Raw genomic sequence first — 19485 nt, 5'->3', positions numbered from 1 at the left:
CAATAAGAAACTCAGAATGAGGACCCAGACATCTACCAGCAAGAGATCCATCTTAATGGAAGAGTTGTGTACACATGACCATGTGCCAGTCTTTTCAGCAAGACTCATATGTGACTTTTTTTGTTTTCGCACTTGATATGATTGAAACTGACATTTTGGAATGTCCAGAAAGAAACACATATTGAGTTAATCACCTAGAAAGGGGAGGAGTGAGAAGAAGGAAAGCATATATTATTGCTATGCATTTTCATAAAATAAGACATAGGGCACCTGGGTGGCTTAATCAGTTGAGTGTCCGACTCTTGATCTTGGTTTAGGTCATGATCTCATGGTTGTGGGGTTGAGCCCTATCGTGCTCCATGCTGAAAGTGGAGTATGCTTGGGTTTCTCTCTCTCCTTCTCTCTCTCTCTCCCCTCCCTCATTGCCCCCTTGCTCTCTCTGTCTCTCTCTCTCTCTCAAAATAAATAAATAAACATTAAAAATAATAAAAGAAGATGTATCTGAAAAAGGATACACTGAAGGAATAAATTGTTGTAGGTCTTTAATCACCACCATAGACAGTGTCTTAAAGGACCTTATAAGGTAGAGCTGATGATCAATAACATTTATTAAATGGCTACTACATCAGCTAATGTTCTAGGGATGTTTAATCTTCCTGGTAACCCTTGACCGTTAGATGTATTATTCCATTTCTGCAGATGGAGAATCTGAAACTCAGAGGTATTAAATAACATGTCCAAATTGCATAGTGATAAATGACAGAGCTGAAGTATGAACTGATTAAGTGGAGATTTAGTCAGTGCTTGAACACTGTCAACTTAGAACCATATAATTCCTGGTTACCCAGGCAATTAAAGAAGGAACATGATTTGTATTATATTCTTGATAAGCAAAATTAGAAACTCAGAATAAATGTTTAGGCTTTTTTCTGATTGCTTCTTCATAGCAAATCATATCCTCAGTTCATTCTGTAAGAATATGAGAATGCATTAGATAAATTTGACTTTAAACTTGCCATTTCAGATCAAGTAGCAAATTTTCTTAAAGGTTACATTTCTGTGGCAGAGATTGTTGGCTGTTCACCAAGATCCAGTATCCTCTTCTTTCAGGACCCATGGCCAGTCTACACTTCTAGCTACCTTTGCATTTAAGTATGACTGAAATTCTACTCAACGCAATGTGAGGAAAAAAAGTGTGTCTCCCAAGGCAAAGGCTTTTTAAACAACCCTCCATGCCCTCTTTCCTCTGTTGCCAGTAAATGAGATGATGATGAAGTCCTAGGGAATGATTGAGCCACAAGATGAAAGGAGTCTGGATCGCCTAATTCCTGACCAGGACTCTTGCTTTGAAATCTCTCATGGTGGAGAAATAGATTTCTATTGCATTTGAGCCACTGAACATACATGGGACAATTTGTAGTACAACATTCACTAACAAAATATTAGATGAATTGGAATTAAAAAAAACAAACAAACATTGCATTTGGATTTGGTGTTCCCCACTTACTGTAATACCATTGTGGATAAATGGACTTCTCTGAGCCTGTTTCTTCTGTGAAACAGAAATAACAATTTCCACTTCATAAAATTATAAGCATTAAATTAAATCATAAATATGACATTGTTTTAAATTATAATCACTAAGGAAATGTGAAACTTGAAGGACATAGTTTTTTAATTTTTTTAATGTTTATTTACTTTTGAGAGAGAGAGAGAGAGACAGAGACAGAGACAGAGACATAGAGAGAGAGAGAGAGCATAAGCAAGGGAGAGGCAGAGAGAGATGGAGACACAGAATCCAAAGCAGGCTACAGTCTCTGAGCTGTCATCACAGATCCCAACATGGGGCTCAAACCCACACGCTGTGAGATGGTGACCTGAGCTGAAGTCAGAGGCTTAACTGACAGAGCCATCCAGATACCCCATGAAGGATATAGTTTTTGAGAGAATGCTTCATTCTCAGTTCAGAAAACAATGTTTTCTTTTTTTTTAACAGTTTTAATAAGACACAATCTATGTACCATAAAGTCGATACATTTTAAGTATACAATTTAATGAATTTTAATATATGTAATGAGTCTTACAAACACTACCATATTATAGTTCTGGAATCTTTTCATCATCCACAAAGAAATCTCATACATATAGTCATTTCCCATTCACATGCACAAATACTTTGTTCTTTTTTATTACCAAATAATATTCCATTCTATAAATATACAAATATTGTTTATCCAGTTGATGAAAATTTGTATTGTTTCTAAGTTTTAACTATTTTAAATAATGTTGCTGCAAATATTCCTATACGTTTATTTATATGGACCTACATTTCAATTTCTCTTGAGTATGTATCTAGGGGTGGAATTGCCGGGTCATACATTAACTCTATATTGAATATTTTAAGAAACTGCTAGATTGTTTTCCAAAGTGGCTGCACATATACATTCTCACAGCAATGTATGAGAGTTCCAATTTCTCTATATTCTTACCAACTCCTGTTATCTTTCTGATTATAGCTATCCTAGTTGGTTGGAAATGATACCCTCAGGCTGTTTTGATTTGCATTTCCTGTAATGGAGCATGTTTTCAGGTGTGTATTGGCCATGTCTATATCTTCTTTGGAGAGATATGTATTCAAATCTTTTTCCCATTTTTAAATTGGGTTATTTGCCTTGTCCAAATTCATCTTTTGAATGAGGATGGCCAACTGTTCCAGAACCAGCTTCTGAAAAGACTATTTCTTTCCTGTTAAATTTTCTTAATAACTTTGTTGAAAAATAATTGACCATGATGTGAGGACTTGCTTCTGGGCTTTCAGTTCTATCCCATTGATCTCTATGTCTATCCTTATGCCAGAACCACACTGTCTTAATTACTGTACCTTTACAATTAGCTTCAAAATTTAGAATTATGAGTCCTTTCAATTTGGTCCTCTTTTTAAATATTATTTTGGCTATTCATGGGTTCCTTAATTTCTATGTGAATTTTAGGGTTAGGTGTTCAATTTCTGTTAAAAAGTCAGCTGGGATTTTGATAATTGTGTTTCGCTTATTATAGACCAATTTGGTGTGTATTGCCACCTTAAAAATTTTAATGTTTCAATCCATGGACATAGGATATGTCCATTTATTTAGTTCTTTTTCCATTTCCTTCGATATTTATAATTTTCAAGAAGCATGACTTACACTTCTTTTATTCAATTTATTCTGAAGTATTTTATTCTTTTGGATGCTATTGTAAATGGAATTATTATCCTAATTTATTTTTGGAATTTCATTGCTAGTGAATGTCCCTTTCTTTTGATCTACATTGTCATGTTTCAGATATGCCATATTGGTTTTACTATTTTTGTCTCTCTCTCTCTCTCAACATGAACTCTATTCATGGCATTTGTTAACACAGTGGGTGTAAAGCCCATTTTCCCAACAGTCTGAACTCCTGATTTTGACCACATCTCTATTTCAGCACAGCAGAAGGCAAATTGTTTGCCTGACATAAGAAAGATAGTAGCTTTACATGAAATAATTATTTTTAAATGATGCTAAACAACTCCCAATCCAGTTTATACTGGCAAGCATACATGCTAGTAGGGGACTTGACACATGACTAAGGGACCAGAGACATTTAAATTCCCTAGCTTTTAGTTAATACACATGGGTTTTTAAAAATTAAAATTATTTAGAGGAAGGGGGGAGTGCCCTGTCTGGATGCCTCTAAAAAGAGCACATCCTTTGTGCTGGGGGCTGGATGACGATGATAATGTTATTTGGGAAAACTTCCTCCTCTTATTTCCTTCCTGTGAATGGAGCTAAAGTGTTGCAACTCAGGGTTTCTCCTCCCCTTGTTACTTATTCTGCCTCTGGGGAGAGCAAATGGTTTGTCATAAAGTTAAATTTGGGAAGAGTAATTGGGCCCTTTTGCTTCAACTGCATCCTCTTCTTCCTCTTGAAATTGCCTTGGCTACAGAAAGCACAATCCTCCTCCATGCCGTAAGTTTGTTTGGTAGGCTGTATTACCTGGAAGCTGCTGTGGGGTGGGGCTGGGGGGAATGTAAATCAGCTGAATTCTACCATTCAAAAGCCAGTAATAAAGGTAATAATTTGCTCTCTTTATTTACTCTTTGTTTAATTTCTCATTCTTTTAATAATCTATGTATAAGAAATTTTGTTTTTTGGCAGTTCCCTCAGAAATTCAAACAATTAACACCAATAATAATAATAGCAGCTAATATTTATCAAATACTTCTTATATATTTAAAATTTACAGATTAGTAAAATATTTATAATACTTCTATTTAATAAGAATTGCTATGATCTATTGCCCACATGGGGGAAAAAAACCTTGAAGCACTGACAGGTTAAGTAATTTGTTCATGTAACAGAGCTAATAAATAGCAGAGACAGGGTATAAACAAGTTTAGCTCAGCACCTGTACCCTTACCATTGCTTATACTCCTAAATGTGGAATTCTCATTTTGTCATTAAGGAAACTGTACACAGAGAAATTAAGTAATTTGCCCAGGTTTGCTCAGGAAAGAAATGCTGGTGGTAATAATGAAAATAACAGCTGCCACTCAACCTCCTGAGTTCTGGTAAATTTAGATCTTGAGGTTCCAAGTCCCAGAATGGACAGTGGGGTAGGTGAACTCCCTGAGGCTATGAAAATGGTGATCCAGAGAAAGAAAATAAGGCTTACAGATATTCTGTGTGGATTCACCCAAAGGAAGATTACTGAGTGAGGATTCTCACTGAAGCCTCTGAAGAACTCTTCCCATTTCTGTGGTCTCAACACTGTGCACTTTCACATTCTTAAAGAGTACCCCCTGTGATGAACGACCAGCTTAAATGGTATTTTGTTTTTGCATTTGTGGATAACAAGAATGAGATATTTGCAAATGATTTATCTTTAGGTTTGTGTTTGGACACTATGTTTCTGACCTGGAGAAAGAACAATCAGACCGTTGTCTTGGTTGCACTAGAGTATTTAAGGATGCCCAAAGGTAAAAGGTGCATTGGGGTTATTGCCAGACATGTACCCCCAAGCCGAAGGAGACTGAGAAAGATGATGCTTGCTAACTGGCCCTGCTTATTATCAAAAAGTAGTAGGTGCTCTTCTACTTTAACTATTTGTGTCTGTTGGCAAAGCCAAGTAAACATTTTCTGCTTTGGAAATCAACCAGAAATTGAAATGTCAAAGCAAAAAGATGAGAAGGAAGGCATTATTCAGAGCAAATGTTTCTCCTTTTAAAATGTGTATATGTTAGTTTTTTTCTTGAGGAAGATGGTGGCGTAGGAGGACGCTGGGCTCACCGTGTCCTGCTGATCACTTAGATTCCACCCACACCTGTCTAAATAACCCAGAAAACCACCAGAAGACTAGCAGAATGGATTCTCCGGAGCCAATGTAGACGAGAGGCTCATGGAAGAGGGTAGGAAGGGCGGAGAGGAGGTGCGCATTCCACGGACTGGCGGGAGGGAGCCGGGGAGGAGGGGCAGCCTGCCGGCAAAGCAGAGCCCCTAAGTGTGGCTTGCAAAAGCGGAGGGGGGGACAGAGTGTGTTCGGACAGCAAGGAGGACTTAACATCTGGAAGGTTATAAGCTAACAGCTCTGCTCAGAGAGCACGAGGGCTGGAGGACAACGGGAGGGAGAGTTGTTGAGCCCCGGACAACAGAGCTCATCTTGGTGGGGAACAAAGGCGCTTGACAGTGCCATCTCCCTCGCCCACCCCCCAGCCAAAATCCCAAAGGGAAACAGTTCCTGTCAGGGAACTTGCTTGCACCTCGTCAACACCCAACGCTGTGCTTCTGTGCATCCATCCCTCCTGCGGCAGGTCTGGCTCACGCCTGGTGCCGCAGGGCCCCTCCTGAAGTGGATCACTGAAGGATAAGCGAGCTGAGCCTGCCCCTGCCGCCCCTGTGCACCTTGCTGATCCACCCCAGCTAAAACACCAGATCCCCAGCACCACAAGCCTGGCAGTGTGCAAGTAGCCCAGACGGGCCATGCCACCCCACAGTGAATCCCGTCCCTAGGAGAGGGGAAGAGAAGGTACACACCAGGCTGACTGTGGCCCCAGGGGTGGGCTGGGGACAGACATCAGGTCTGAATGCGACCCAGCCTACCAACGCAAGTTATTCAAGACAGCACAGGGGAAGTGCCTGCAGTTCCACACCACTCCAGGGACTATCCAAAATGATAAAACGGAAGAATTCCCCTCAAAAGAATGTCCAGGAAATAATGACAGCTCACGAACTGATCAAAAAGGATTTAAACAATATGGGATTGTTTAAATATACGATTTGAAAACAGTATAGAGGACAGCAGAGAATCTATTGCTACAGAGATCAAGGGACTAAGGAACAGCCAGGAGGAGCTAAAAATGCTATAAATGAGCTGCAAAATAAAATGGAGACAACCACAGCGTGGATTGAAGAGGCAGAGGAGAGAATAGGTGAACTAGAAGATAAAATTATGGAAAAAGAGGAAGCTGAGAAAAAGAGAGATAAAAAAATCCAGGAAAATCCAGGGGAAAATTAGAGAACTAAGTGATGCACTAAAGAGAAGTAATCTACGCGTAATTGGTATTCCAGAGGAGGAAGAGAGAGGGAAAGGTCCTGAAGGTGTACTTGAAGAAATAATAGGTGAGAACTTCCCTGAACTGAGGAAGGAAAAAGGCATTGAAATCCGAGAGGCACAGAGAACTCCCTTCAGATGTAACTTGAATCGATCTTGTGCATGACATATCATAGGCAAACTGGCAAAATACAAGGATAAAGAGAAAATTCTGAAAGCAGCTAGGGATAAATGTGGTTTAACATAAAAAGGGAAACCTATAAGACTCGTGACTGATCTTTCTTCTGAAACTTGGCAGCCCAGAAAGGAATGGCAGGAGATCTTCAATATGATGAACAGAAAAAATATGCAGCCGAGAATCCTTTATCTAGCAAGTCTGTCATTTAGAATAGAAGGAGACATAAATGTCTTCCCAAACAAACAAAAACTGAAGGAATTTGTCACCACTAAACCAGCCCTACAAGAGATCCTAAGGAGTATCCTGTGAGACAAAGTACCAGAGACATCGCTACAAGCATGAAACCTACGGACATCACAATGGCTCTAAACCCGTATCTTTCTATAATAACACTGAATCTAAATGGACTAAATGCGCCAACCAAAATACATAGGGTATCAGAATGGATAAAAAACCAAGACCCATCTATTTGCTGTCTACAAGAGACTCATTTTAGACCTGAGGACACCTTCAGATTGAAAGTGAGAGGATGGAGAACTATTTATCATTCTACTGGAAGTCAAAAGAAAGCTGGAGTAGCCATACTTATATCAGACAAACTAGACTTTAAATTAAAGGCTGTAACAAGAGATGAAGAAGGGCATTACATAATACTTACAAGGTCTATGGGGCGCCTGGGTGGCTTGGTCGGTTAAGCGTCCGACTTCGGCTCAGGTCATGATCTCATGGTCCGTGAATTCGAGCCGCGCGTCGGGCTCTGTGCTGACAGCTCAGAGCCTGGAGCCTGTTTCAGATTCTGTGTCTCCCTCACTCTCTGCCCCTCCCCTGTTCATGCTCTGTCTCTCTCTGTCTCAAAAATAAATAAATGTTAAAAAAAATTAAAAAAAAATACTTACAAGGTCTATCCATCAGGAAGAGCTAACAATTATAAATGTCTATGCGCTGAATACTGGAGCCCCCAAATATATAAAACAATTACTCACAAACATAAGCAACCTTATTGATAAGAATGTGGTAATTGCAGAGGACTTTAACACCCCACTTACAACAATGGATAGGTCATCTAGACACACGGTCAATAAAGAAACAAGGGCCCTGAATGATACATTGGATCAGATGGACTTGACAGATATATTTAGAACTCTGCATCCCAAAGCAACAGAATATAGTTTCTTCTCGAGTGCACATGGAACATTCTCCAAGATAGATTACATACAGGGTCACAAAACAGCCCTTCATAAGTATACAAGAATTGAGATCATACCATGCATACTTTCAGACCACAATGCTATGAAGCTTGAAATCAAACACAGGAAAACGTCTGGAAAACCTCCAAAAGCATGGAGGTTAAAGAACACCCTACTAAAGAATGAATGGGTCAACAAGGCAATTAGAGAAGAAGTTAAAAGATATATGGAAACAAATGAAAATGAAAATACAACAATCCAAACGCTTTGGGATGGAGGGAAGGCAGTCCTGAGAGGAAAATACATTGCAATCCAGGCCTATCTCAAGAAACAAGAAAAATCCCAAATACAAACTCTAAGAGCACACCTAAAGGAACTAGAAGCAGAACAGCAAAGGCAGCCTAAACCCAGCAGAAGAAGAGAAATAATAAAGATCAGAGCAGAAATAAACACTTTAGAATCTAAAAAAACAGTAGAGCAGATCAATGAAACCAAGAGTTGCTTTTTTGAAAATATAAACAAAATTGATAAACCTCTAGCTAGGCTTCTCAAAAAGGAAAGGGAGATGACCCAAATATATAAAATCATGAATGAAAATGGAATTATTACAACCAATCCCTCAGAGATACAAGCAATTCAGGGAATACTATGAAAAACTATATGCCAATAAACTGGACAACCTGGAAGAAATGGACAAATTACTATATACCCACGCACTTCCAAAACTGAAACTGGAGGAAATAGAAAGCTTGAACAGACCCATAACAAGCGAAGAAATTGAATCAGTTATCAAAAATCTCCCAAAAATAAGAGTCCAGGACCAGATGGCTTCCAGGGGAGTGCGACCAGACGTTTAAAGCAGAGATAATACCTATCCTTCTCAAGTTATTCCAAAAAATAGAAAGGGAAGAAAAACTTCCAGACTCATTCTATGAAGCCAGTCTTACTTAGATTCCTAAACCAGACAAAGATCCAGCAAAAAAAGAGAACTACAGGCCAAAATCTCTGATGAATATGGATGCAAAAATTCTCAATAAGATACTAGCAAATCTAATTCAACAGCTTATAAAAAGAATTATTCACCATGATCAAGTGGGATTCATTCCTGGGATTCAGGGCTGGTTCAACACTCGCAAATCAGTCAACGTGATACATCACATTAATAAAAGAAAAGATAAGAACCATATGATCCTGTCAATTGATGCAGAAAAAGCATTTGGCAAAATACAGCAACATTTCTTAATAAAAACCCTTGAGAAAGTCGGGAGAGAAGGAACATATTTAACCATCATAAAAGCCATTTATAAAAAGCCCACAGCTAACATCATCCTCAATGGGGAAAAACTGAGAGCTTTCCCCCTGAGATTAGGAACACGACAGGGATGTCCACTCTCACCACTGTTGTTTAACATAGTGTTGGAAGTTCTAGCATCAGCAATTAGACAACAAAAGGAAATCAAAGGCATCAAAATTGGCAAAGATGAAGTTAAGCTTTCACTTTCTGCAGATCGCATGATATTATACATGGAAAATCCAATAGACTCCACCAAAAGTCTGCTAGAACTGATACATGAATTCAGCAAAGTTGCAGGATACAAAATCAATGTACAGAAATCAGTTGCATTCTTATACACTAACAATGAAGCAACAGAAAGACAAATAAAGAAACGGATCCCATTCACAATTGCACCAAGAAGCATAAAATACCTAGGAATAAACCTAACGAAAGATGTAAAAGATCTGTATGCTGAAAACTATAGAAAGCTAAGAAGGAAATTGAAGAAGATATAAAGAAATGGAAAAACATTCTGTGCTCATGGGTTGGAAGAATAAATATTGTTAAAATGTCAATACTACCCAAAGCTATCTACACATTCAATGCATTCCCAATCAAAATTGCACCAGCATTCTTCTTGAAACTAGAACAAGCAATCCTAAAATTCATATGGAACCACAAAAGGCCCCGAATAGCCAAAGGAATTTTGAAGAAGAAGACCAAAGCAGGAGGCATCACAATCCCAGACTTTAGCCTCTACTACAAAGCTGTCATCATCAAGACAGCATGGTATTGGCACAAAAACAGACACATAGACCAATGGAATAGAATAGAAACTCCAGAACTAGACCCACAAAAGTATGGCCAACTCATCTTTGACAAAGCATGAAAGAGCATCCAATGGAAAAAAGACAGTCTCTTTTTAACAAATGGTGCTGGGAGAACTGGACAGCAACATTCAGAAGGATGAAACTAGACCACTTTCTCACACCATTCACAAAAATAAACTCAAAATGGATAAAGGACCTAAATGTGAGACAGGAAACCATCAAAACCCTAGAGGAGAAAACAGGAAAAGACCTCTCTGACCTCAGCTGTAGCAATTTCTTACTTGACACATCCCCAAAGGCAAGGGAATTAAAAGCAAAAATGAACTATTGGGGCGTCATGAAGATTAAAAGCTTCTGCACTGCAAAGGAAACAATCAACAAAACTAAAAGACAACCAAAGGAATGTGAACAGATATTTGCAAATGACATATCGGACAAAGGGCTAGTATCCAAAATATATAAAGAGCTCACCAAACTCCACACCCAAAAACCATATAATCCAGTGAAGAAATGGGCAGAAAACATGAATAGACACTTCTCTAAAGAAGACATTTGGATGGCCAACAGGCACATGAAAAGATGCTCAACGTCGCTCCTCATCAGGGAAATACAAATCAAAACCATACTCAGATATCACCTCACGCCAGTCAGAGTGGCCAAAATGAACAAATCAGGAGACTATAGATGCTGGCGAGGATGTGGAGAAACGGGAACCCTCTTGCACTGTTGGTGGGAATGCAAACTGGTGCAGCTGCTCTGGAAAACAGTGTGGAGGTTCCTCAGAAAATTAAAAATAGATCTACCCTATGACCCAGTAGTAGCACTGCTAGTAATTTACCCAAGGGATACAGGAGTACTGATGCATAGGGGCACTTGTACCCCAATGTTTATAGCAGTGCTCTCAACAATAGCGAAATTATGGAAAGAGCCTAAATGTCCATCAACTGATGAATGGATAAAGAAATTGTGGTTTATATACACAATGGAGTACTACGTGACAATGAGAAAGAATGAAATATGGCCCTTTGTAGCAACGTGGATGGAACTGGAGACTGTGATGCTAAGTGAAATAAGCCATACAGAGACAGACAGATACCATATGTTTTCACTCTTATGCGGATCCTGAGAAACTTAACAGAAACCCATGGGGGAGGGGAAGGAAAAAAAAAAAGAGGTTAGAGTGGGAGAGAGCCAAAGCATAAGAGACTCTTAAAAACTGAGAACAAACCGAGGGCTGATGGGGGGTGGCAGGGAGGGGAGGATGGGTGATGTGTATTGAAGAGGGCATCTTTTGGGATGAGCACTGGGTTTTGTATGGAAACCAATTTGACAATAAATTCCATATATTTTTAAAAAATGTGTATATGTTGGGTATGTGAAAATATATGATGGCTAATGTGCTATTCTAAATGAAAGTGTAATTCCAACAAAATTCTATGGAATGGTTGCTGTAGAAGTTAATGAAAGATCTATGGCTATTTTTGAGGAAGCACAAGTTATTCTTGTTTCCAAACTTTTATCTGTTATTTGACACACTATGAAACGTTTCTTTTATAAGTAAAAAATGTTTAAGAAGATTCTATACCATTATTTCTTTCAGTCATGACATTCTGTGGCTTCTACTTTTTTTGCTGTAGCTATAAGCTTCTGACTAGCATGCCCTCTCCTAAATCCTTTTATTTATTTATTTTTTCAACCTTTATTTATTTTTTGGGGGACAGAGAGAGACAGAGCATGAACGGGGGAGGGGCAGAGAGAGAGGGAGACACAGAATCAGAAACAGGCTCCAGGCTCTGAGCCATCAGCCCAGAGCCTGACACGGGGCTCGAACTCACGGACCGCGAGATCGTGACCTGACTGGAGTCAGACACTTAACCGACTGCGCCACCCAGGCGCCCCTCCTAAATCCTTTTAAAGAAAACAGCTAAGTCAAAGAAACATTTTATTTTTAGAAAAAAAAAAGTGGTTTGCACTTAGATCTGCAGGGGCTACTCAAGTTTCATTAAGATAATGAAAGAATAGTATTTTTCCTGAAATTAGATTTTAGAAATACCTTTTCTGATGTTGCTGTATTCATCATGTCTTGTGGTTATGTATTCTTATTTTCAAGTAACTCAGTGTGCCTGGCAAACCTCTCATTACTCTTTCCAGGGTTTCAGTATTGAACTATAAATGATGTGCCATGGAAAATGTTAAGTTACAAGAATGGGTGTTTCTTTCTACAGATCAACCAAATAGTATTCCATAATATTCTTGTTTAGAAGGAGAGTCATTCATACTCTGAATGTAGTTTCAACATCTGTGGTAAATCGACCATCAAACAATCCACTAACATGGAAATGAGAACGTGTCACCCAGATGTACACTCCATCACATTAAGTCCTCGTGGTTGGCTGTTTTCTTCTTTAAATTATGAGATTCTTGTGGGAAAAGATGACATTTTGTGTGTTCTATTTTGGATGTGCATGGCTGGGGGGAATCACCTGGTAGATTAGAAGTGTACAGTATGTGTAAACTTCTGTTTTATACAATTTTAAATTTAATTTTGTAAGTTACACTTTACTTAAATAGCAACTGGCCAAATTTAGGATAAAAGTAAGCCTTTGTTAATTATAGTAGTTATTGCAGTAATATGTGATTATTGTATGTAGTCTTTTACTAAGTATGATATATATGTAAGAATATGTAAAAGGCACAACGGATAAATTGTTCCCCTCCAAAAAGTTTTTAACATATATGGAAGAACAAGCTTGAATACAAAGTGACACAGAAATAATTGATAAAATTATGTACTAACAAACGAAAGGTTTAGATCAATTTATGCATGTGTTTTAACACATAAAAATATTTTATACACACACACACATACATACAATAAAGGGACTAAATGATGTAGAAGTGATTCAGAAGACTTCTCTATAAAGATCTAGGTGACAGAGAGAACTGACTGCATGTGGAAAAATATAAAGCCTTTTTATTTATTCACTTATTTAACTCATGAGCATCTACTCTGTATTAGCCTTGTCCTAGATGCTAGGTATAGAATATTAAAGAAAACAAAGTCCCTCCCCTGAATTGTGGTGTAGTGCTGAAAATAGGCATGCAAACTAAAAATTATGATATGTTATTACGAGTGCTGCTCTGAGAATAAAAAGGAAGGCCACTTAGTCCAGAATGCTCAGCTAGCACTATAGAAAGATCCCTTGGTCTGTGGTAGTGAAATCTGGTTTGTGGAGCTCATAAGGACTAGGGGAGTTAGGGGTAAATTAGATACAGAGCAACTAAGTAGGAGGCCATTGCTGCTATTCAGGCAGTTGATGAAGACTGATGTTAGGGAGTCACCGTAAAACCAAAAATTGCACAGATCTGATAGAGACAAAGAAATAGCCTATTGACTCCTACCATGGTACAGTGAAAATACTGATAACCAAAGTAAAAATAATAGAAAAACAAAAGCTCAGTTATTTCTCACTGTAGAACATAGAGGGTGGACTCATAACCTCAAAGACACTTCCTGTGAGCTTCAGAAAGGTGGAAGAAGAAATGATTCCTTCTTTAAATACAAGCAAACAGGCTCTCCTATGTGCAGGCATTCTATGTTTCTGGGAATAAAAATTCCACATCAGACACAATTCCACACCTCCATAAATCTTTTGAGGGAGGAAACAGTCTGGAAAGAAATATCTCACATAAAATAATTACCCTGATAAAATTATGTTAAAAAAAATCACTACAAGAACACAGAGCTTGAAGTAACAATTCTGATGAAGATGAGGTTTGAGGATGGAGGTATAGCTACCAGGAAGTCTATATTTATACGGGTACTTAGCAGGTCATTGGAGAGAAATGTGCCCAAACATGAGGCAGAGGTAAGCAGGAGTCTTGGTGGTGGGTAATGAGAACAATTTTCCATAATTCGTGTGAATTCCAGAGGGTGTTTCTGAAGTGATAACTAGATACTTCTCTATCTCCTTTGCCATTCATAGTTTATAACTTACTGTACATATTTGGGGCCACTGAAACCAGAATTAAGTTTTATACTAATATTATGGCTGTAGTTCACTTAATTGTTTTTGGTACCTCATGTTTAAGTTAAGGTATAAAATGTTGGGGCACCTGGGTGGCTCAGTCTGTTAAATGTCCAACTCTTGATTTTGGCTCATGTCATGATCTCATGGTTTGTGAGTTTGAGCCCCACATTGGGGTCTGCACTGACAGCATGAGCTTGCTTGCGATTCTGTCTGCCTCTCTCTCTGCCCTTCCCCTGCTCACTCTCTATCTCTCTTTCTCAAAAATAAATAAAAATAAACTTTAAAAAATTGTATACAATGAGGTGCATATAGGACACAGATCATTGGTACTTCTTGATTTTTATACATGTATACACCTTTAATGCAGTCACTCACATTCAGATAGAGAAAATCTCCATCACTCAGAAGGTTTTCTCATTCTTGCTTTGCATCAGTGCCACTCCAGCCCAACCACACAGGAGCTTTATCACCACATGAAAGCTTTACCAATTTTTGAACTCCCTGGAAATGGAACCAGGCAAGTAGTATTTACTTTCTTGTGCCTGGTTTATTTCATTCATCATAACATTTGTGAGATACACCCATGGCTTTATGCCATTTGTTGTTTTGTAGTATTCCATTATTGGAACACTGCATGATTTTTTTACCCACTCTCTTGTTGGGCGTTTAGGGTATTTTTGAATAATGTTGCTATAAACACTTATACATTTCTCCTGGGCGATTTGCTTTTAGATACTGCAGCATAGACATCGTGGTATTTTACATGTATTAATTAGTGTCAGGCAATCTACATGTTAGGTGTTGTCAATTGTTGTAATCAGGGATTCACATCTCTCACATTGTGACTTAGCCTTTAATCAGAACCGCTCCATTTTAGAAGCAGCTACTTTTGAGGTACATGTACTGCATTATTTTAAGGCCATACATTGAACAATTGAATTTTTGATACAGGGACTCACTGCTGAAATTAGTGGTTTGCTGGTTCGCATAATGAATGTTGGAAGTGGGATCTCATTGGCAAAATCAATGAAAATAAAGATAAGAAGATTAGCTAGAACATTTTAGACACACTCTCCACATTAATCGGGCAGGATATATGCAGCTAGCAAATCCTGCAGCCTGTGTGCCTGAGAGGGGTGCTGAAGACGATTTTGAAAGAATCCTTTCTCCATCTATTGGCATGGAGGATTTTGTTTGCTGATGATAATTATAAGCCAACTCTAAGTGTGTAGAATTTTGCATATAGAATATAATTATACTTGCTTTAAGTCAGCTATTCATGCAAGATCAGGTCAGTGCCTAAAGAGAGAGAGACACACACACACAGAGAGAGAGAGAGAGAGAGAGCCATTTATCAAACTGATGGAACAGGTCATATGAAATATTTTCTTCCTTCTTCTAAAGAATATTCATCCCATAAATGTTGGTATGTGATAAAATTTGCTCTGGGATTTGCTTTCATTATAACTGCTAGTGTGTTTGTGGGAAAGAAGCTAATGCCACCTTCTTCTAATTTTCCATGATAACCCTGACTCACCAAAAGCTCCTTAAAATTATGCATGACCAATTTTTTTGGGTACTATCGTAGATGTAGTATTGACTTCAACTCTCCACTCTTCCAGGGATAGGAAGATACAGTAAGAGTGAAGTTTCGCCAGTTGGATACCTTATCCTTGACTTTGGGCTCTCCAAGTGAGATGTTGGAAGACATGAAAGCAAGGGCTTTAAAATGCCAGCCCCATTATAAGAATCATGACCTAGATAGTCCATTTGTCCCAAGAGAGTGAGCAGTAAGAAGCAGAACTCTGTTAGTAATACCAACCTGAGGCAAAACTTCCCCAGATGACCCATAGCTCTGTGAGAGTAAATGACTGTACCTAACTGAGTTTTACTCTTGTCACTTTATGGAGTCAGGATTATTAAGATTTAATATTGTTGCAGTAAGTAAATTAGCCCTTTTGAAGTGTAGAGTTTTTTGAATTTTGAAAATGTACACAGTCACATAATCACCATCACAATCAACATATAGAACATTTCTAGCACCACAAAAAGCTCTCTCATGCCCCTCCTCTTACCCTCGGACCCTGGCAACTATTGATTGGTTTTCTGTCCCTTGTGGTTTTGAACTTTCTAAACTATCATGAAAATGAAAGTATATGGTATGAAGCCTTTTTTTGTTTTTGTTTTTGTTTCAGTTTGGCTTTTTTACACTTAGTACAATACATTGGAGATTCATCTATACTGTTGCACTTATCAGTAGTGTGTTCTTTTGAATTTCTGAGTAGGATGCATTTATCAGTTTGTATTTCCATTCAGCAGTTGATAGATATTTAAATTATTTTCATTTCTGGAATGTTAAGAATAAAACTAGTTGGAAATATTTACAAGCATGTATTTGGGAGGACATAAAATATTCTTTTGAGTAATATCTAGAAGCAGAATTGCTGAGTTGTTAAAAGTATCTTCTTTAACTTTATAAGAAAATTCCCAAACTGTTTTCCAGAATGATGGTACCATTTTACATTCTACCAAAACTGTATGAAGGTTTCAGTTACACTACACCTTCAGTAATTCTTGGTATTTTCAAGTTTGGGGGTTTTGGTCGTTCTTGTCTTGGTTTGTTTAGCCACTGCAATAGGTGTGAAGAGGTATGCCACTGTGGCTTTAGTTTGGGTTTCTCTAATGATTACTGATGTTGAGCTTTTCGTATATTTGTTTGCCATCCATATTTAAAATTTTAATCTTTTTTGGTGAAATATTTGTTAAATATTTTTGCCTATTTTTAATTAGGTTGTTTATTTCCTTATTCAGTTTTTTGGGTTCTTTATATATTCCAAATGCCAGTCCTTTATCAGACATATGTTTTGCAAATATGGACCAAAGAGAAAAAAAAATAGGAAGAGGCCATATTATTGGGAAAAAAAACCAATAATATGATTACTGATTGACAATTTATACCTCAGAATACACAAACATGTAGGAATCATCAATTGACTGTCCTCTTTGAGCCACCTGCAGCATGACGGAAGGGCCCGTATTTCATCCTCTTTCTTACCTTTTATTCAACTTTAAAAACGTTAGCAGTGCCGAGCGCCATGACACACTTAACTGCAGATGATGACAAGGTTCAGTTTTTATGCATGTTAAACGACACTTAGCAACAGCTCTCTTGTCAGCTATTGCTTGAAAGAGATGGCTTTCTCCAACATCATCCCCCCCCCCCCCCGTTGCTTAGCAACCCTGCTTATTTCACTAGCAATGTACCTATCATGGATATCGACCTGAACAGAAACACATCCTTGAACAATGGAGGACATACAGCAGGAGACATTTTTCTGGTTTCCTAGTTTGGTTTCAGGGCTAGCACATGGCCCTTACTATTAATCATATTAACATACAAATTAACCATTTTGTCTCACTTTTGATAATGTGTTTTATTTGTATTGATGCTGATTGTTTTGCTCCAACAACTATATGTCAGCATTTACATTTCTTATGAAGAACTTCTCTATGGCTTTCTTCAAGCTGATTTTCAAACAGGAAAAGAGTCTATTATTTAAAGTATGCTAACACAGTTTGGCTTTACTTGAGAACTCTTCTAATTGCAATCAAAATATTAGGAAAGAGTGTCATAAAATGTGTCTGTACACTTGAAATACTGAACATACTAACTTGAAATAATATGACATATTCAATAATATTTGGGGAAAATGTGGTGCTATGCACTGTTGGCTATATACTCTACAGCCATTCTTCCCTCCCCAGGATTTCTTTCTTGCTGACTTACCTCCCATTAGAGCAGCTAAAAATATTGAACAGTCACCTTGCTTGCTTCCATTGCAGTAGGACATCAGAATGTGACTCAGTCCTGGCCACTGGCATCTGAGGGAGAAATCTGACTCAGTCTCTGGGATATAATTTCTTCCTTAAAATAAACACAGGAGAAAAACTTCCTCTGCCCGTGGACATTGTCACTCCATGCCCTTCCAGAAAATGTAACAACCATCTTACAACTATAAAGTGATAAGCCTAAAGACTGTCAATGAAAAAATAGTTTAAGTAACTCAAATAGAGTTCAGATACTTTATTCATCTGGTAAGTATGAGGGAGCATCTGAAGGGTGGCTAACTTCCTAAGTCAATGTGGGGTAGTTTTGTGGACTCAGAAGAAGAGATATGGGTCCTGGTGCTTTGGGTCAGGTAGCAGTTTTCACTGGATTGATTGGAGATTCTCCTCCTCCTCCTCTTCCTCCTCCTCTTCTTCCTCCTCCTCCTCCTCCTCCCTACTCCTCCTCCTCCCTCCTCCTTCCTCTTCCTCCTCTTCTTCTCTTCTTTATTGCCTTTTCATTGGAATCATTGATGAAATCCAAGAAGAGTGCTTTTGAGAGCTATTTTTATAAGCCTTGAAGTTTCTTTATTACTTAATTTTAAGGAGAGAGAAGGAAGGAACTAGCTAACTAAATACATAAATATAAAGTGAAAGAAAGAGGAGTAAAAGAGCAAGAAGACAAAAGATTTTGCTCTATTATGTCTACTTTAATCCTTTTACAAGATCAAGCAATACACCAAAGATGGTGAAGTAGAACAATGAGTCCTGGTGACACTGCTTCACAACTGAGCTAACACTGGAGTCAGAAAAAGCCTTAAAAGGATACATTTGATTAGCCTCACTAAGGATAATCTCCCTTTCTGAAAATTAACTGATTTGGGATGCTAATTACATTTACAAAATCTTTTCACAGCAGTAACTAGATTCTTGTTGAAGAATAAATGGAAGAAGATGAATGTATGTCAGGGGATAGGAATCTTGAGGGTCATCTTATAATTCTACTGTATGAAGCAGTAAAATTTTGGAAGGAATTTTAGTATACTATATAGCAACCTGGGTGTTCAGAATATATATTTTTTTAACATTTTTATTTATTTATTTATTTATTATTTACTTATTTATTTATTTATTTTATGAAATTTATTGACAAATTGGTTTCCATACGACACCCAGTGCTCATCCCAAAAGGTGCCCTCCTCAATACCCATCACCCACCCTCTCCTCCCTCCCACCCCCCATCAACCCTCAGTTTGTTCTCAGTTTTTAACAGTCTCTTATGCTTTGGCTCTCTCCCATTCTAACCTTTTTTTTTTTTTTTCCTTCCCCTCCCCCATGGGTTCCTGTTAAGTTTCTCAGGATCCACATAAGAGTGAAACCATATGGTATCCATCTTTCTCTGTATGGCTTATTTCACTTAGCATCACACTCTCCAGTTCCATCCACGTTGCTACAAAAGGCCATATTTCATTTTTTCTCATTGCCACGTAATATTCCATTGTGTATATAAACCACAATTTCTTTATCCATTCATCAGTTGATGGACATTTAGGCTCTTTCCATAATTTGGCTATTGTTGAGAGTGCTG

General features: G+C 38.1%; 1 long non-coding RNA gene across 2 annotated transcripts in view; it reads right to left on the bottom strand.

Annotated features, from left to right (window-relative positions):
* Positions 1-19485, bottom strand: part of LOC125171168 (uncharacterized) — a 444287-nt gene that overhangs the window by 53305 nt on the left and 371497 nt on the right. For both annotated transcript variants that reach the window (XR_007154210.1, XR_007154211.1), the window contains exon 3: positions 17860-17954. This is a non-coding gene — a long non-coding RNA (uncharacterized LOC125171168). The remainder of the gene's footprint in view (positions 1-17859; positions 17955-19485) is intronic.

Source organism: Prionailurus viverrinus, chromosome B4 (assembly GCF_022837055.1).
Source record: "Prionailurus viverrinus isolate Anna chromosome B4, UM_Priviv_1.0, whole genome shotgun sequence".
In the NCBI taxonomy this organism is placed as follows: domain Eukaryota; kingdom Metazoa; phylum Chordata; class Mammalia; order Carnivora; family Felidae; genus Prionailurus; species Prionailurus viverrinus.
Note: the sequence above shows the minus strand (reverse complement) of the source record. Positions and strands in the feature narration are given on the sequence as shown.